This window comes from Rhynchophorus ferrugineus, unplaced genomic scaffold (assembly GCF_030347505.1).
Source record: "Rhynchophorus ferrugineus isolate W39M unplaced genomic scaffold, kcgeb_rfMv2 rfM10, whole genome shotgun sequence".
In the NCBI taxonomy this organism is placed as follows: domain Eukaryota; kingdom Metazoa; phylum Arthropoda; class Insecta; order Coleoptera; family Curculionidae; genus Rhynchophorus; species Rhynchophorus ferrugineus.
In genome coordinates this window covers 8529947-8550967 of record NW_027472589.1, presented here as the reverse complement: position 1 = coordinate 8550967, position 21021 = coordinate 8529947, and positions in this window count along the sequence as shown.

Below are 21021 nucleotides of genomic sequence, written 5' to 3'. Positions count from 1 at the left end.
CACAAATTATATAAATGAAACAATAACCAATCAAGAGATATTTGCCTTGCCTCTATATACTCTATCTCATCTTGGTTTACATTGTGGTTTAGCCATAACAGATTATAAACAAAATTTCACTGAACTTCTTTTACATAATTGTTAAGGAATGTACATCTATCATGACTCCATGATTTCTAATAGATTTATGCAACAACATATTGATTAGGATACTTAGCCAAAATCTATTTCTTTATATAAATTAATCCTTTAAACAATTGATGCTACTTTAATAAGCACATTTTTAAGGTACAATTTGACGCTATTCAAATATTATTTGACTTTGCGATACAAATATTCTTGTAGAGCGTCACAGTTCCTCTTGAACATATTTTGGGTTTAAACTCTAACCAATACTTTTAGAACTATCGCCCATTTCTTGGTAACATGATAAAATGTTGGTTAATTTTCTAAAAAACAGTATATATAAAAGTTTATATATTTAACTGTATGCATATCAGGTAAAAAGAATGCTGCATGGTTACTTTCTTCGTATTATGAGATGTAAAGGTAAAACAACTTTTTTATCCCAAACTTTGTGCTGACAATAATGGACACAAAATAAGAATTATCTACGAAGATAAACAATATCTCGAAGAAATCCAACGAGTCTGTCTCTATATTCTCCTGTTAAGGAATTAAAAGTGTTGCAGCCCATACATAACTGATGGACAGTCGTCCAGCATGTGATAGGTTGAGGTAAGGACAAGATGACAAAACTAGCAGTGACTAGACGGTCTCCAAATCATCAAGTGACCGTGCTAGAAACGGCAGTGGATGGAGAGGGCTAGTATAATTTGAGGATTGATTTAAGATGACAAAAGTAACTAAGAAAGATACACTAAACAAAAACTTGACAATATAACTGTGATTGTGCAAAACTATTCCTGAAATAAATTCACGGTCTTATATAATACAGTAATCCAATAAAAGTGCAATATAAAGTAACACAAATTAAGTAAGTGACGATAAAATAATGGCGGTGGTTCTTCCTTTAAACCGTCTGCAGTAAAAGGCGAACAGATAAAAGGGGCCGTAAAAGCGAAAGGGGGACAAGTGAAATGACAATGAGAGAGAATAAAAATTAGTTTACGGCAGAGGTTGCAGTAAAGTTGGCCTATTTCGGTGCTAATCTAAGAAAGGGCTAATCTGACGATAAAGACTATGTCCTGACATTACCATTAAAGCTTAACCATCTGTTTCATTATTACACAGACCTATACAACTTTTTCTGTTATTTCGATTAATCGATAAAACGAACAGAATACTGAGCTGAAAGAAACACGCATAGAAATATGCTGAATGGAAGTATTGATAAAATATAGCTTACCGTAATTGAAAGTTTTCTTTAAAAAATTCTATGCCCTAGATAGTTGTCAAAGGGCTTATATTCAGAACAAAAATTTGATCCCAATGAGAACACACTATGATTGACACACATTGATCCCACACTAATATCCATTGCGTAACACACTAAATTGTAGACTGTAAACTATTAAATTGAGTTAAGTTTAATGATTCTTTATTAGTAAAATATTATGATAGAACATATCGTCGCTCAAAAATACCAATATTTATTCAAAAATATGGCTTTTGTTATGAGACGACATATTGCCAGGACGAGAAGTGGTATTATGATGAGTTATGCAATTATTGTGGAGTTTTACTTAACGTATATACAAAAGCTATGTCAAGAATTAGAGCTTTTTTAGAATATATATCTGCACTCGCATCAATTTCTTCAGAGGACGAATTTAAAGGTTGATTCGATTTCTGGAAACACCACAAAACACATTTCACACACAAATAAAAGGGAATAAACTATAGGTCTCTGTAGCTGTATGCTATAATATATCTATATAATAAGATGTAATATAAGTTGTTAAAACTGTCTGTCTGCCTGTCTGTTTAAAGTAGTTATGAGCCATTTATCAGATCAGGAGCGTGCCTTCCAAACGCCTTTTTTAAAAGCAAAGCCACTGTAACCCAAAACAGAAATTGGCTACATAGATCGATGGCTGGTAAATAAAAATGAATTTATAATTTTCTATGACAATATATGCAAAATCTATGATACAATTATAAATAAATGAATTTATGGATTTATTTCCACTTAAAAACAGATGTCGATACAAAAGAAATATTACAACATATAGAGAGTTATATATACATACATTTTTCCAGTGATTGATCCCAGTGAGAATATAACTCTAATAGGCAAACTCACAACTCATAAATAGCTTCATGTTAATAGTATGTAATAGCCTTTTGAAGAAGATTCATAGCAGTATCAAAATATATGAAATATATAAAGAAAGGAAAAGTATTGGTAAAAAAACCTTTTCGACAGTCCTTTAACAAGATTATTTTCAGAACAGTCACTATGTTCACTGGATTTCAGATTATGTTAGTCAATTCCTGTAGTTTTTATATCTGGTGCTTTTTTCAGAAAGTCCTTCACTGAAGAAGGTGAATAAAATATTGGTTAAAAATCCCTTTCAGCAATGTCTTTAACACGGTTATTTTCATAACTGTCTCTTAGTTCAATAAACATTAGATCATCTTAGCATTTAGTTATTTTATTATAGTGCATTATATATTGTTGATCGTGCATATACAATGTGTCGATGGGGAGTGTATGTTCTATCGTAATCCAAAGCCAAAATGGTATTTTGCCAAGCTTATTTTGCAACTCTGATTATAACAGTATATTTAGATCGATCCAAAATGCACTTGTATGCCCTACTTCATTTGAATAAATGAAAGATTGGTTAGATAAGTTTTTAATCACGAAAATTAAATGTTCCATTGAAACGGCCTTTATAAATTTTCTCAAAATGCGAAAAAGCTATAGCTTCTGTTACAATGTGTTTTGATCACCGATATATAATGGTTCGGATAGTTGATGGATTAACCGTTTCCAGAAGTTAATACGTGACAAAAATGAAACTTGACTGATATGCCATTTTAAATAGTTTCATCATTGCGGTTCCATTGCTTGTCTCGTAACAAATTGTAGATTTCTGTAGCACAAGTGGATCTACTACAATGACTTCAAGTACATGGTCATGGATTAGTCCTGGAAGAAATCCAGGTCAGAAAATGTTACTGCAGTTTACAAACGTCGTTAATTAAAGGAATTGAACGACATAGTGTTGCAAAAAAGGACCGGAAATTGTCGGTAACAAATGCAAAATCGACATCTTGAATGATCACGTAATAGTTGTGAAGGATACACTGTTACAGTAGAAATGGGGAGTTCTACAGTGCCCAGAGCTAATTTACGGATACAACGTCTTTTGATTAGATTTATTCAATTAAGATTGACGGCACATGGTTTCGAAATTCTGAAGAATTGCGAAAATTGATCGCTTCCAAATCAACATCGTTTCGATTTAGTATCTCTATTACTAGAATGACGGGTAAAAGTTATAGGAAATGATGGAAAGCACTTTGATATTCATTTTTATTTTCTCTCTCAATATTTCCGTCTCAAAAAATTCCTTTTTAAAATGAAAGAAATATCAGTATACAAGCCAGCATTTAATAATAAAAAGATCTTTTATGATGGTAGCGAAATATCTATATTTAAAAAAAAAACATGACTTAGTAAACAGTTGATGAGCTAATAAATCCACCAAACGCTAAGGAAAAATATATATCAAACATTACTAAAAATAAACATAACATTATAAAAGAAAGTTAAGTCGACGTAAACATAAAATGACAATTAAACAGCTCAAAAAAAAACGATAAATCCACCGACCTGGTTGATTAAGAGTGACCTTTTCTCTCAAAAGCCAGATTAACAGAAGGTTATAAATAAAGCCAACAGACTACACAACCCCAAATAACAAATCATTGAATCGAGAAAGCTTTTACCAAGACAAACAGACCGTTGGATTTCGAACTTGGACGACTTCTAAATTGGAGGTCTTAGGAAGTGGATAATGGAGACACAAAGGAGAGAAAAATCAACGGCATAGAATAAAAACAAACGCAATGCGGGATATGTTTATTTTTTATATATAAATATTATATAAATAAAATTATGAAAAGGAAAAATACATACAAAAATTTCCGAAACACCCAATAATACATATACTCCATGAGCAATTCTTGTTCTCTTTAAACGGTTAATATAATACTTGGTACAGGAATTACTTAAATATATCCTAGCTTAGCGCTAAGTTTAAAACTCCAACTATATAATAAGTACACTCAAAAATTTGATTATTTATTTATATTATTAGTTTAAAGGTACCTCAAATTTTTTTCAAGCGTATTACATGTCACAGACAATTGTTTTAAATCTTATTTATTTAACTTTAATTCTTAGAAAGTAATACAATACGAATTTTATAATAACGTATATAATATATTTTAGAATCATGGGTCGAAGTAATATATAAATATAGTCGACCAATCATTCTAAAATAATCGATTCTACAACAACAATGTTGGTTCGTTCTTCAACGGAAAGCAACCCAATATTTTTACAAATATACAAGAACGTAATGCGTATAAATTACAGTGGTTAACATTACTAATTCTATCTCGAAGATAACTGGAAATCTCTAATAGATATCAATTTTTTCTTGTGCACAGTGATCAAGACCCTGGTTATCCCAGAACAATTAATATAAATATATCGAAAGAAACACTCAAAAGTACGCTAGCTAACTATAAAATCTTATGTTGGTCAAATATAGTATTGCCCTATTAGTATACCTACCACATTGTAAAGGACGGTAAACATTTTGACAACATTTCAAGATATCTAAACGATTACAGTGAGGAGAAACAGCTTCAAGCTAAGATACAAACACCTCGACTAAGACATTGATAAATATTTGTTTAAGATTATAGTAAGTGTCTAGATAAATTCGAAGAATCGACAACTAAGAGAGACTGTTTACGGTTTAGGCAACGCTTTTGTTTTCGATTTAATAGGTATTTTAATAAATCCTGCAATTATAATTAAATATATTGCGATTGTAAATATTATATAGATTACACAAATATGTTCTACATAAAAAACAACTAAAATAAATATTTTCCCCTAATTGCATTTAAGGTTTAAAAGTAGGTGAACTTAAAATCTCTTTATCTTTTTGGGTATTATTGTAATATAATAATAAATATAGAAAAAACCCAGAGCGGTTATTATACGAAAGCAGCTAGTAGGTCAATAGAGTTACAATAAAGACTTAAAATAAAGTTCAATATAATTATTTTTTAAATAAAATGTTTTATATAAAAGGGAGACAAAAGTCCCGCTACCATTTTCATTGCGCACCATCTTGGTTATGCAACGTTTAGCTCAGTTTCGCTTTAACCATTGTATTGTGTAGATGTCCAAATTGTATTATGGATAAATATAAGAAACAAAAACCAGCAGAAATAGTGACTATAGAAAATAATCGTTCCATTATTGCCACTCAGCGGAAATTGCGCCAATGGTAGAGGGACTTTTGCCCCATTCTATATAAACAATTCGTTAAATGTTAAGCAGGTGAATCCTGCAGATATAACTGATATGAAAGAATGATAATCTGAGAACTAGACAAGCGCTTAAATAAGCATGATATGCGATGTACATAGTACACATTATTTTTTATTCAGATTCAGATCTTGTATCTTTAGGCGAGGAGTGAAAGACTACATTATAAGAAGGGTTGATACTAATCGCAGAGGTGTACAAGAGATGGCTGATTTTAACTATAGTGCATTTCTAGCTTTCCTATATAGTACTAGGTATCAAACGACAAATTTCTGGTTTATACTCAATAAAACGATAAGTATCAAGCAAAAGAGCGAAGGAAGTATGGAGAAAAAAGCAGCTGTTGACGTGATAAAACACTGTTGATAGATGCATATAATCCTCCTATAGAAATCCCAAAAATTGTTGATAAATGTATTATGTCAGGACAACTATCCTAAAATACTCAACCGAGACAGTGTCAGAAAATGAATTTTTTTACAAGTATGTATACATTGTATACCGATGAAGAAGAGGATCAGGTGGAACTTGCACTACTTAACTGGCTTCAAGATATATTATCTTGCAAAATTATAAAGACACCAGACCACGATAACTTTGGAACCAACATAAGACAACTTTGCGCATTGAAATATATAATGTTGACGTTTCTTTGGAGTAGAACAGCAATAATATATCATATCAAAACTAGATGAAAATAACTACAAACAGCTTAACTACACATATCCGCAATGAAATATTTAAACAAAAATCATGAAACTTAACGAAACCGAACTATATCTTCTTTCAGTGTTATGCCTATACATTTGGTATACATTTTGTGTTATATTCAATTTCATTATCAAGCGGAACATTTTGTTTTTTTTTATTTAAACTATGTTGATATCTTTAAAAAATGTCTAAACATTCCAAATACAATTTTGATCTGATAATTTTGATCTTATCAATTGAAAATCAGAGAAGAAACAACAAAAATAAAATTACAACCAGTATTTTTTTAATTATTCTATCAACTGTCGTATATATATAATATATTCGCATCATATGAAGCTAGATCTGGTGGAAAAGTTGTTAAAGATACAAAGAAGAACAAGGAATCAAGATTTGGCAAAGACTTTCAATATCTTAAAACTAAATTTCCTTATATAAGCCATGAATTTAACAATAGTTAAAATTTTAAAACTAAGTTGTATAAAATCAAAAATCGAGCGTAATTTATTTTGGAGACAATGAAACAAAAAATTATTAGTAGTAAACTCTACAATGGAAAATGTTTAGAGAGTTTAGAATGCATCTTTTGTTGACTGATTCACTATTAAACTTAAATTAATATTATGAAAAAAAAAGAACTATGAGATGTGTTTGTAAATAAAATTAAAATTGGAAATTATAGATGCGGTATACAGCTTTCTTGCTGTAGTTCTAAAAAAGTGCAGAGCTATAATATATATAGAAATTATTCAACTAATACCGGAGAAAATAATACCATATAATATGTTAAGCCCCTCTTACCTCTCACACAATAAAGCATATTTAATGTAAATTATAATTTAAGATGAACTGAAACGAAGAACATATTTAAATACAATTAACAAGATATCTAATTAAGCTTCATTCTAATTACGTTTTAGACCTTAAAAGGATTTCGTCATGAAGTAATATCTGATAAAATTTCAGATCTGGTAAATTAATGTTCCGAACAAAATTTCACAACGCCAGACAATACAGATTACGGTACGTCTAATAGTTACGTGTTCATAGAAGTATGAAATAATGTTTTCGAAGATAATTTAATATTTGGCAGTTCTATTGATGCCGAAATATGATAAATTTGTTTGTTGGGACACAAAGTTGGGGATAGATCTCAAAGACGACTTTTAATGGGTTCCGAATTAGTATAACAACTTTTGTTGTTAAATGAGATCGCTGCAAAAAACATCAGATCATAATCGTGTTCCATAATCATCAGCCATACTCGATGTTTTAATATGGTCGGGTTTCTGTAAATTTTTAGCGAGGTATTTAGCGGCTTAAACGAAATGCGATTTTTGACTTCTCCGCCAAAACTAAGTCCCTATACGTTGGATCGTGGACCGTTAAAACGACTAGACTTCTAATCGCTTTCGAATTGGATGAGCGGACGTTTATTTGATCTTGTAGAGCGCTGGAAGAAAAGCTGATTTCGGTAACTTTTCGCAGAGAATAAAATGGATATACTTAGATATTTTTGTTAGAATTTTCTTTAAATTTTCAAATACTTATTATATTGAACATATATAATTCAATTCAATCATCAATGGGAACCTTTTGTTTCTCTTTATTCATTTCCCTCATTTTTTAAATAATTACTTATACTATTATATACAAAATAAAAGTGTCCTGATAATAGACAAAACTATTAAAAAACTTTAAGCCTACATCTTTCCGATGATGCAGTGGGTAACAAGTTTATTTTGATTCATATTATTTAGCACGTACAAAATTATTTCAATAAGTGATCTCTCCTGGAATTCGTCTCTGTGACCATTAATCCGAGTCCGTTGACGGTATTTTCCGTCAATTTTATCGTATATTTGGACTCAACTTATTGTATTTGGTATCAGCCGATACTTCAAATATATGTATAATTTAATTACTTATTTATTTTACTTATTTATTTAATTACTTATTCATAATTATTATGTGGCAAATATGAGGTTACAAAACAATAAATTCTTCACTATATGTTAATATGGGTTTAATTAAAAACATGCAGCATTGTAGCATTTACGATTTTATATCGAATGGTATTTCACGTTAGACGGTCTAGAATGGCGAGTGGTTCTTTGTTTCTTGCGACATTTCTTGCGAAACAAGTTAATTCAGTTTAGATCTGGGTCTCTTTAAAAACCAGTTGAATGTAATAGTCTCCAACAACAAAACAGTTTTCACAGGACACAGTCGAATGTCGCATAGCAAATAACATCAGCTCCAAGCGTAGAACAATATAATTATCGTGTTTCTTCTGTGTTAACTGTGTTATAATGTTATTTTTTGCTACAATAATCTCTGAATATCATTAATATTATTCATTTTTAAAGACAAAGGAGATGATAGTACCTTAGAAAACGCAATGAAGCTTGATACACTTCTTGAGGATTGTTCCGAGCTCAAAATTTGCAACTGCTTCTATCTTTCCAGAATTTGGCAATTTTTAGTACACAGAATTGTAATAACAAAATAAGTTTCATTATTTATTAATTGTTAGTTAACTCTATGCCAAGTTCTATAAATCATTTCCAAAAAAAACTGATATAATTCAAGATTAATATAAAGAAAGAGAAATAATTTTCATATATGATTGGAAGTGGTTATAAGAAATATGAATTTTGAAAAAGCCTTAATCTTTTTTTGTGGAATAGTTTTTCTTGCATCCTTTATTGTTTTGAAGGGATTTTACTATTTTACGTTTTCTATTTCCAAAATGAACTGTATTGTATAGTTCTCACATATATATATATATATATATATATATATATATATATATATATATATATAACAATGAACGTGAATATCATGGAAATTCTTACATTATCTTCAACCAAACGACGTATTTCATTCCTATAACAATACTCGACAGGCCGAGAGAACAAAAGAAATAAGCTCAAAATGAAAAGGCGTGAAAACTTTTAAATCATCTCATTTGCATGAGCATTGCGGTTTGGTCGGATTACGAGAGAAAAAAATCGCAAAAAAAAGGAAACTCACATTCCACTCAACGATATTTCGTTCGGAATCAACCCCGCGAAAAATTCCACAGCCATCTCACGTACCACCCTCGTTTTCGTTCCTAAAGAACTGAGACATCGCGGCCAAACAACGCGAGAACTCGCGCTAATTGTCGGGAGGGAGGGGGTCGAGATCGCCCTTAAACTCGCGAACTTTTGCCCGCCGCTGAAGAGCTGCTTTATTTATCTTTATGCCATTACATCAAAGTTACGTGCAAAGAAAGTTGAAAGAAATAACAGATTTTTTTTCTAAAGCCATAATACATGGCATATTAGAGGGATATGAACTAACTTTTTCACATAATAATTTAGTTAGTTTAGTTTCATTTGTGTACAATTCAAAAATAACTAAGAAAATTAAAAAATAAAAATGAAACAATACAACTTCATATGAAAATTGAGGCTGCTATGGTTTAATTATTATTGAACAATTCTTCAAAGATTTTGTGTTACCTTTATATTTATAATTTATTATTATATATTATTATTCCAGTATTGTTGGAGCTATGGAACAATAAGGGTGAGTTCAGATTAAAAAAATCACAAATAGACCATAGAAACTTAAACATTTTAAATTTTGCCAATTACAGTTTTTTGTTACGCAGTATATTTAGCTGTGAAGTTAAAGAGATTAACAAGATTCCATAATAAGATGAATCACCTACCCTTCCTCCACAAGAGGAGAATTTTCGCACTCCTGAGATCCGAAATTAAAAAAAAAATTGTAAATGTTATTGAAATGTTGTAAATTTAGTTCGAAATTAAATATGATATCAGTAAAAATACTTTTATTGGTAATTTGACTCGGCTTTTGCATATAAATTGTTAGTTAGTTCTGTTGGAACATTTGTAAGACATGATAGCTGAAGAAAGAAATTTGAAGATGTCCCAGCTGCAAACGTATACATTTAAAACAAAAGAATACTTGAGATAATAAATAAAATATAATATTGTTAATTATCAACACCCAAATCATAACACACTAGGAATAAAGGTAAATAAGGTTTTGCCAAAATATGCTGATAATATTGTTTGTTAATTCATTGGACTAAAAGACGATTGCATAGTAGATTATATGGATAAACTAATGGAGAAAAATTAAAAAATCTAGCCACGTAATTAGTATTGATGAAATATACGTAATAAAATATGTTTTATTCATTCAAACATTTATTAATTACCATTTTATTTATATATTTTTAATCGTTGGAGAAACATATTCCCTATTTTAATAGACAGACATATATTATTAAACATTAAAAAAAAAATTATTTGAGTTTCGTTTTCATTGCTAGGCTTGAAATATTTCTCTCCGCTTCATAACTAAAAAAGAAACAACTAACTTGATGGTCGATTGAAATTTGGTCAACTTACGACTATTGGGCGATTATTACATAAAAATTAATTATTAATAATCTACATTACTCAAACAAAACAGAAAATGAAGGTATCAAGAAATATCAACAAAATAGAGAGTCCACAGACCACAAATTGTTTTATATAAATATCAGCTACACTGCCTTCAATTGTTTGTGATTTTTTATTTGAAAGCGTTAAATAATCCCCTCCTACCCTCTATATTCGCCAAATTGCTCCTTTATATTAATTTCGAACAAAATAACATAACCTATCTACTTTATATTAAATAAAGAAACAAGGAACAATTAGATATACTGTGTACTTCCATAAAGATGAGAGAAGGTGTCTAGTGCTTTACAATATCGGTTGACAATTATAACTGATAAAAGACCTATTGTTCTCGAAACAACATTCATATACAAGTAATAACTTTATCATTTACAAACGCAAAACAGTAAGACATGTTGGAAAATCGAACAAAGAAATTGAAATGAGATATTAATAAAGGTTATATATACATATATATATATATATATATATATATATGTATATATATATATATATATATATATATATATATATTATATATATATATATATTATATATATATATATATATATATATATATATATATATATATATATATAAAATTCAGGAAAAAAAACTCATTTCCATATACATCGTAAAATTTCCTGATTTAGCAAATCGGCCGTAAAAAATTATATTTCCTAATATATATGTATATATATATATATATATATATATATATATATATATATAAAGAATAGTTTACATTTACAATAATAATACATTGATATATGGACACACTCAAAATATAACTACCCAGTTCGTCAATTTTGTGATATGGATTCGAGACTGACATACTAAAATTTAAATTAAATTCAGGAAAAAAACTCATTTTCATATACATCGTAAAATTCCCTGATTTAGCAAATCGGCCGTAAAAAATTAGATTTCCTAAAAACCATCTCCACCACAGGAATATCCATCCGAAAAATGATCATATAAAAAAATAATAATAAAAATGTACTCCAAGGGCTGCTGTAAAAAAAAGGCGAAACATAATAACGGAGTATAAGCAATCTAAAAAATAATAATTCTTTGGAATAATTTGGGGAATCTAATAATATGCCCGGAGTTATTATAAATAAATTTTAAAAATCAGCGAGGTCGGTTTGAATTTATAAATTTTAAATCAACTCTTTGCTTTTTGTTACTTTGATCCAATTTAAATATGTAGGAACTTTTGATGTTCATATAACTAATAACACTAATAATAATAATATATGTTCCTAACATTCAATGAAAGAAAATTAATTAGCATTTCCTTCTATTTTAATGTTAATTTATGAGCGATAAGATCTATAAATTTTAACAGATATACCTTCGTCAAAAATATGAATTACACCTATTTCTGTTTCATTATTCTGGTTTAAAATATAATAAATCTGTATAAATGTCGGATTTACGAAAATTAAGTAAAATATTTAGATACAGAACTTTATGAAATTACATTCAATTTAAAGTACATAATTATCTCGAAAATGAATCGATATAATTATGGTTAAAACGTACAATACCCGAAAATTATTAATATGATATTTGGTTCCAATATTTTTAATATGTAACAGCTCCATTGTAAAAAATATTAAAGGATGTTGAGGTATATTTTAATTATATTTGAAATAATACGGTATTGATTTCAATCAAATAAAGTTAATTGTTTTCTGTCTAATTCCGAAAACAATAGGAACAACGAACTGATGCTCTGAATAAAAAAATAACCATGCCGTTGGAATTGTAATATAAAAACCAAAATATAGAATATTAACGGTGTTATCGAATTTCGTCGTATTATATATCATTTCTCCATGCCAAATTATTTATATGAAATCGATTTTTTTTTATTCAAGGCTCATCTCTCTATTTAATTGTACCTATAAATAAATTTGAAATAGTTCTGTTTCTTTGGACTAGACCTACTACTACCTATCTTCCAAACCAGAGTCCTCAATATAAATATTATAAACTAATGAATAATTAAAGTTTCTCTTTCATGATCTTTTGGTCTGTCTTGGTGACATAATTAATCGATAGATGATATACATTTTATATCAATATAATAATCTGTACGCATTTCAGCATTCTATATAGTTTAAAATATGTGCATAAATTCCATAATAATTTTAATTGTAATAATTTTAATTGCAATGCTGAATGTAGTAAAATAAATAGATAATAATTAAGAACATATTTAATATGAATATTAAGAACATGAAAAAGAAGAGACCATAAAAAGTAAAATATAAATATATAATATTCAATATAGAACACATATGGTCCTCCTGCTGTTCTTGCGATATTCGTGGATTTGAATCCACGCAGCAAAAGTGTAAAATCCGACAATAGTCACGCCACGTAACCAGGCTGGATAAGACCGGATGCCTTCTGGGATGATTTCTAAGTTGGTCACTCGCCATTCGGTAGGCTTAATGCTGAGGACCGTGGTTCGGAGCCCACGTTAGGTCCAGAGTAGGTCCAGTCCAGACAAACTCTAATTGGTAAAAAGGAGACTAAAATTTAACAAAAAAAAGTGACAGGAAAAGAATGAATTTTAAAATAGGATTATATCTACTGTAAACAAAGCAACAATAAGACGAAAAATGACTGGAGTATGGATTGCAATTGATTGCATAGTTTGAGATGACAACATAGTTAGATGAAATTCAACTTGAAGATAGGAACAGGAAATGATCATATAAAAAGATAATTAAAGACGTGGGGAGATGAAATGGAATTTACCAACAGAGCAAACCTTCCAAAGCACCTAAGAACTTCATCTTATAATGGTACTTCAAAGATTTGTAAATGATTACAAAAATAGACTACAAAAAATATTTACCGGTTAATATTAAATAAAAAATTCCACTCACAACATCGCCGATATTGAAATGTATTTATATTAACGTTAAAAACGACCATAAAAACAAATTAAGGCATCTCGTTAATGTTAAACACCCAATCTTAACCATTCCATTCAAGTACTGACTCGAATTCCATTTTATTATAAAAAGTAAATAAATTGCGACTGTTAAATATTTTATTTTTCGCCGGGAGGAAGGAAAAAAGTGCGAAAAAAAAAGAAATTAAACATAATCGAACATAAGAGGGTGCGAGAAAACTTCGTCTTCGCTGAGGTCGTAAAGTTTCCTGATTTATTGAAAAATAAAAAAACCGGGACCTCGGCCACCCCTCCCGGGAAATTATTCAGGATATAAAATAAAACAGCGAAAAAACCTATCAAGTTTCCGAAACAAAACCAATTCGAACAACATTAAAGAACTGGATAAACTGTATAAACAGATTTAGCGTCAGTTTCCTTTGCGTCGCTAAAACCTCGTGCAACTGAAGCGCTTAACAGAAACGCCAAGTAGAATTACCCGGCAATGATATTGATCCTCTTGAATAAATTAACTACAATCCGAATAATAGCTTTGATTTGTTGTTTTTCCATTTTTTAAATTAATTAATTAATAAATTTTTATAAAGGCAACAAACATATAAGAAGACAATTAAAAAATAGTAAAGAAGGAATAAACCTTTAAATAAAGAAAGCATTTGTATTATACTTATATATAAAATAATAAAAACAATAAAAATCATGGGACTACTAATGTCTTATGGGACTTAATAATATTTAGAAATTAAAATATTTAGGTTTAGGTTTTTGCATAAGATTTTTTCATGAAAAATGTATTGCATTTATACAAAGAAATTGCATACAAAGAAAAATAATTTAACAAGAATATATTAAGATAACGTAAATAAATATATAATTTAAATAATAAATAATCTGCCGTAAAGGAAACGCTTATGTTAAATTTCTCTTTCCATCTATTTTTAGAGCTTTTCAATAACTTTTAAAGTGGTTCAACATTGTCTCTTCCTAATTGTAACTAATTTATTTGCTGTGGCATAAAATAAAATAATTCACCCAATAATATTAAATATATCATCTATATAAAAATTATCTTATTCATATAAGAGGAACACAAAAATTCGTAAAGAAGAACAGCAAAATATAATGAAGAATATTCTCATTTTGGTATGATGCTATTATGTCAAAAATAGAAACCATTGCTCCTTTTTGAAGATATATGAATAATTTCATTTGAAAATTTATAAAACTAATAAGTTTTATAAAAAAGATCTATGACCCTTAAAAAACAAGCTAAAAAAGACAACTAAATACTCTTAAATAAAGTAATTTTTAATATTTAATTTCAACGAGTTCATATCATGTTTTAACTGTTCATATACCAACACATATGAATAATAATATTATCCCAAATAGTAACAATGCCAACTTCCAAAACTTGCCAAACTTCGTTGGAAGCCGCATATCAAAAAGAACTGGAATTAAAAAACTGTACAATCAAATAATAAAACCTATAGGTACATATAGGTTATGTGAATCAGTTATGAGGATGTTCTGCGAAAAGCAATATCAATATAATACTGTAGTATTAAATATTTCAGAATAAAGTCCTGGGAAGTATTGTGGATGCACCCAGATTAGATCAGAGGCAGGCCAAAGAACCAGAGAACAATTACTTATACCGAGACCTTTAGATTCCAACTGTCATAGAGGTAATTAAGAGACTCAAAGAGGTATGACATGATGACAAAGACTACACTCCCGTGTTAACATCGAAGTGTTGCAATTCTTTGACAACACTGTACTAGGGCGCAGACTCAAGGGAACCTAGGTGTGTGATCTTATGTAATTATGCAGTAAAGTGTACTTTATTGTATTTTATTAGAGACTAGATAAGGACCAACGGGTCTTCCTAGATGAGTACCTTATTTTAAATTGTAATGTAGAGACTAAAAGTTATTCAGCAATGACTAGTGATAATATATTAATAAATTTAAAAAATATATATTTAAATATTTTTTATCTGGTTTATTTGAATGAGATAATTAATTGAATTTTAACAACAAAACTGTTTTTAAGTGTGTTATTCAATCATTTAAATTTAAATTGTAAAGTTTTCAGCAATTCTTTTAAATTTTAATTAATATAATTCTGGCATTATAAATAAAAAAAATAATAATTATTATTAGAAGGATCTTACTTAGAAAATAATTATAAATTTAGGGAAAATATTATAACTTAAATGCTATTAAAAAAAGCAAGAAAGAATGATACTTTTATATGCATTTAGAGTACCAATTTTCACCAATCTTCAATCCTCATAATTACGTGTACATATTAAAATCAAATTTAAAGTATCAGGGAAACGAACTAACCCTGGAAGAATACAGGCAAGCAAACACTTATATGATATATATATATAAACATAAAATAGTGGAAAAAATATTTATTTGTATTAATATTTTAATTATTAAGTTTAATAATAATTAGTGTATTTACAAAATATTGATAATTAACCAAATTTATACTACCAACAGAACCAAATTAGATGCTCGTATCGTAAAAAATAAATAAAAATAGAAATTAAATTAAAATTGATAAAAATGTCGGTGGGACATTTATTATTTCGCTATCGTTTTACAACCAGATAATAAATATAAAGCAACCGAAAAGAACGGGGACTCGGGAGCTGGTAGTCTTGGCAATAATTACATTTTCGCCGATAAATTCTCAAGTAGCTGCCTTGCAAACACGGACAAAAAATATCGATATCCTCCATAATATGAACATGCTATTTTTCAATTTTTCCCCTCAATATCTCATTGATTTTTAATGCTCTCGTGCCTCTCGTTTTACAACAAAGTCGATCGAGAGTACGTTTTGTAAATCTTAAGTATCTTTTCTTTATATTATTACCTATATTTTTTTTTAATATATTTTAAAGTCTCCTTTTTACCAACGAGAATTTATCTGGACTGGACCTACTGTTTAACGTGGTGAGTGAGCAACTTAGAAATCATCCCAAAATACATCCGGTCTTACCCAGCTTGGTTACCGCCGCGACTGGGATCATTTTCCTTGTCGGATTTTATACTCTTGCCCAGGACAATCACAAATATTAAACAATCACAAACATACATTTACGGCCATGCCCCAGCAGGATTCGAACCCGCGATTATCGCAACCGTAGGTGGACCGTTGCAGGTTGCCCAAAACATAGGAAAAATGGTGATGGTAACAAAATACTGCGAGAATGAGCAAACAATTAAATTTTAAATTGTGTAATAATTATAAAAAGAATAATAAAGGTTAAAGTGACATATAAAATATAAGAGACCCTAAACAACAACCAAGCCATTCATTTAAAGCTTCTTTCCACAGAAAATTATATTTCTCTTGCATTTTATATCAATATTAAAATCTTTCAGACATCCTAGTCCTGTTTAATTTCCATTATCACCACAATTTCAAAAATAAAGCATAATTGACCTTATTGTAAAACGAGTTTAAAACTGTATGCTTTACTAATGAATATTTATCCTAAATAATAAATGTCTTACGCTTATAAGCAGATGCAGATTGTAGTAGCTGATGTCGTTTAAGATTATAATTTATGCTGCACATCATAACGATATGTCCCTTGTAATTAAATGTGACGAATGATTATAAAAACAACCTAAACAATATAAATATGCACACTGGTTAAAGATGAAAATGGTTTATAAAATACAGAATAAAATCGGGAACAATATTGTACAATCCTTAACTTGAAAGGTGAACATAAAAACAAAAAATTAGGAGTAGTTTCAATAAAGTGTTAAAAGTAAAAAAATCTTAACAATATTAATAACTTTAGTTTGTTATATATATGAGCCTCCTTTTTGCCTGTTATTATCTGGTTTAGCTGGGCTCCAATCTTAGAATCCCAGAAGGCATCCGATCTTACCCAGCCTGATTACTGGCGTGACTGAGATCATTGTCGGATTTTGCATCTTGCTTCTTGGAAAATCACATAAAATCAACGTAAACTTACGACCATGTCCTAGCAGGATTCGAAGTGAACTTAATTATTTTTGTTTTGTAAGATTATAATTAAATATATTTGTATACGTATATAAATGTTCATAAAACTACAATCAATGTGACTTTACTTCTGTTTTTCGTGCTAAGTATTTAAAAATATAAGGCTACTAAACGAAATGAAAGAAATGAATGAAAATAAAATAATACGACAGTTATAAAAAGACTTATCCAGATCAGAAAGGAAAAAAAGAGATATGACAAACTTCAGGCTAGATCGTATTGAAATAAAAAGCAGATGGGTTATTGAATGTTATATCATTACTAACAAGAAATAAATGAAATAGTATTGTGAAATCAATAAGTATACGGATTTCGAAACTGATGCAGTGGTTCGAGAGTATACATATATATATATATATATATATATATATATATATATATATATATATATATATATATATATATATATATATATGTATGTATATATATATTTAAGTCTCATTTTTTTGGACCTACAGTTTAACATGGGCTCCGAATCACGGTCCTCGGTATTAAGCGTACCGACTGGCTGGTGACCAACTTAGAAATCATCCCAGAAGACATCCGGTCTTACCCAGCCTGGTTACTGGCGTGACTGGGATCATTTTCCTTGTCGGATTTTGCACTCTTCCCTAAGGATAATCAGGAATATGAATTTATGACCATGCCACAGCAGGATTCTAACCCGCGACTATCGCAACAGTAGGAGGACCGTCCTGTCGTTTTTAGCACTGCGCTACCCAAGCTGGCCAGTACTGTAAAAAAGAAGAGTAGGAATGGACGGAGTTAGATAGAGTAATAAAAATAAGCCAAAATAAGTACCAATATTAATAATAATTAGAAAATAAAGTTGGCGCTATGTTTATGGAAAGGTTGGAATAGAATTGTCCATTATAAATTATGTAAACAACTAGAAAAATTAAGTCAAGCACTTGAATGTTGAATAAAGTCTATAGTTGAAACATATATAGTCCATATACTGTACTCTCTGTTTATTATTTGACCCAATCTCACCAGAACTCTTTCAATGAAATAACTTAACCAGAAACTACCAAAGATCATCACATATAACATTATATCTCTGCTCAAGAAACACTTTAGACTTAAATGCATTAAACCTATAATAAAATGCATACTATAATAAATTCTGTTTCATAAATCTTTATATACTGTTTGGATAAATCCAGAGTAATGAAGCCTATTCTGATGATTACTACGGCACTATGATACTAAGCAATATATATCCAGGGTAAATAATTGTTTATATTTACTGTCTCTCCCCACTATAGGTTATTCCTCCCACCAATGAATCAGACAAGAGGTATCATTGACACCACAACGCAATTAACAAAATAAAACGTCCTCGACGGTATCAAATAAACGACGCGTGAAAATACTGATTATATTTTTATATAATCCTGTTGACGACGACAAAATAAATCACCGAACGGCCTCACGAGAATGAACATTTTTGATGTATTAAAGTGAAAATAAATGGCAGAGAATCATCGATTAGCCTAATTTAATGGAAACCGCATTGAACCTTTCGTTCATCGGTCAATTCGCCAGGATTAAAAAACATTATTTATAGAACGCCAGTCGATCACTCCAGTCCCGTTATAATCACCGCTGCGCCCTAGAAAAAGGGCGAGAAAATAGTTTTACAACCGAACAGACAGCGGAAACTATTTTATGATAAAACAAAATCGGATAAAACATAAAATAAATGTGTTAGTAATACAATTTATAATAAAAGAACGGCTGAACCGATTTCTTGAAGTATCTTTGATTTGATCAATAACCATCAAAATGTCGAGTAAATGCAAGGAAATTACGTAAAAAATAATTTTTAAAACCTTATGTAAACACATGAAACAAAGTCGTGTTGGTTAGTTACAGCTTGCTGAATAACACGTAATCTGAAGATTACTTCAAGCAATTGGTAAGGTTATTGTCATCGAATTGGGCATTTTCTACGAGTTTTTGCAACTTGGTCTCATCAAAAGACGAACACACGAACAAAATAATCCCGGATATCGTTGTTAACCACAAGAATAACAAGTAGCTATAATTTTGGCGCCTAAGAACAAAGATGTGGATTAACTAAAATGTCGTAATTCAAAATCAGATTCGCTGGTATATTGCACTTATTCAAATATGTTTTTATTTCTATATACTAATGTCTCCTTTTATCAACTAGGGATTTATCTGGAAGCTGAAAGTCATTGAAGTCATTAAAATACTTTATATTTGTACTTGGATGATATTTATTTTCTTTATATCCTAAATTATCGAACCTAGTAAAATTTGCATATTCATTTTATCCTTTTGGCAAAAAGGTAACACGATATTCATTGACTATTAGACAGGTTACAAAGTAATAAATAATTAAGAAATGAGTGAAATACCAATCAAAACATAACGCAAAGCTCGAACTAAACATGTAAAATCAGATGCACATTAAAATGGGGCAACCTTAAAATTCAGGTCACGAAAAAATACCTGCATCATTACAAAAATGATCGATATATCTCGATCAAATCTCGCTCAACCCCCGGTTGTCCGGCATCCTGTCGTCCCTTTTTTAAAAGCTTTTATTTATAGGACTTGTCAATTACACCAATCCCTCCATAATCCCTCATTTACATGTACAAATTAAAATCGGATCGAAAATAACAGGAATACAAAACGAAATGGTCCCGGCAGAATATGAGTAGGCGGAAGTTTTTGGAAGTATATATATATATATATATATATATATATATATATATATATATATATATATATATATATATATATATATATATATATATATATATATATATATATATATATATATATATATATATATATATATACTTCCGCCTACTCATATCATCCAGTAACATCCAATTAGTCATTTTGTAGTGATATTTTGTGGAAATAATCCAAAAACGCTTAAGAGGTAAAAAAATCAGCAACCCTATCGCTGTGCCACCTTACAGGGCCTAATTGTGCTTCTAATTAAGGAAGGCGAAAAGGTCGAAGAAAACAATAGCATAAAGAAGGTAAATAAATATAGGATCAGAAACAAATGTTTCTTATCCACATACGGTTTTCTGCATATAATGATAAATTTACTACATAAAAAACAACGTAAAAAACAAATTAAAACATGTTATTCTGAGTTTAGTGAAATCGAAAATATATTAAAATATCAAAATCCCCGGTCGAAAACTAATTATCCCTTTAAGCCTTATAGTTAAATCCCCAGTTCAGTGATTTAGAAAATAAGTGTTTCAAGAAAGACCATCCGTTATTGTAAGAAAAGATCCTAACAACACTACGATTAT